The sequence below is a fragment of the Sinocyclocheilus grahami genome, unplaced genomic scaffold (assembly GCF_001515645.1).
Source record: "Sinocyclocheilus grahami isolate Dianchi unplaced genomic scaffold, SAMN03320097.WGS_v1.1 scaffold79.1, whole genome shotgun sequence".
Lineage (NCBI taxonomy): Eukaryota > Metazoa > Chordata > Actinopteri > Cypriniformes > Cyprinidae > Sinocyclocheilus > Sinocyclocheilus grahami.
The window spans coordinates 434,017-435,303 of NW_015505258.1; positions in this window are offsets into that span (position 1 = coordinate 434,017).

The window sequence follows — 1,287 nt, forward strand, 5'->3', positions numbered from 1 at the left end:
AGATCTCCCCTTACATGGAGCCCACCTCAGTACCATCCCTATGTGTTACTTCCTCTGTAAGTCCATAGGTGGATCTTAACATGTTACCTCCCCATCTGGTAGGATGTGATCTTTGTAGTGCCTTTTTCCTCTGGGGGAAATAGTTACTGTCCCAACGTTACTACCAAGATTTTTTAGCTGTTTATTATGGTGAGTATTATTATGGGATAAGGCTCCGGCTGAGGGGACATCAGCCTCTATGGCAACTCTCCCGGATGTTGGAGAGTGATGTCTTAAGTCTTGGGCGTTAGAGGGTTACGAGGAGGAGAGGTGCATTTGGTTGTGACATGCTGGCTTGTCAACATCTGTGCCCCCGTGGACTCGTGACGCATTTCGGCAGTTGTGGCGTTTAGTATAGGGACCCCTAGTGTTGTACACTCAACACAACGTCGAAGTCTCGGTTACGTATGGTAACCCTCGTTCCCTGATGGAGGGAATGGAGATGTTATGTCCTTCATGCCACAACTCCGAATTGTCTCTGAGTGGGTTGAGACTTCTCGACTCCTCAGAACAGAACGAGACAGCAGATGCTATGCTGGCCTATTTATACCCAGATGTCCGGGGCGTGGCCAGCCATGCAAATTCTGCACACCCAATTTTATTGGACTTTTCTCAAAGATGTCAGAGGTGTTTGGGCTCCCAAGAGCGACCCCTAGTGTCGTACACTCAACACAACGTCTCCGTTCCCTCCATCAGGGAACAAGGGTTACCATACGTAACTGAGACGTTTGATGCTAAAGAAACATTTCTTCTTATCAATGTTGAAAACATTTGTAACCAGTTGTGCTGGTTAATGTTTTTGTGGAAAATTTAATTTTACATTGTAAGCTTACATTTTTTTTCAGGATTCTTTAATGAATAGACATTTCAGAAGAACTGCATTTATTTGAATTTTTTTAATGCATCCCCCCCTTAATAAAATTATTAATAATACTTTTATAAAACCTTTCAAAACTAATATAAAATAATACTTTTAAAAACTTTTGTATAGTATGTTCAACCATGAAACCCCCTTGTCACTGTATGCTTATATTGTATGGAGTTTAAAACAACAGCATTTCTTTGAAATAGATTTTTTGTATGTCATTATGCATGAATGTCCTGTCACTTTTGATCAAATTTATGTGGCCTTGCTGAATAAAACAATAATAAAAAATGGCAGTGATCCCAAAAATGGCAGTGTACATGCATCACTTTTTTTTTAATAATGACAATTCAGTTATTGGGTTTTTGTGTCTCATTATTATT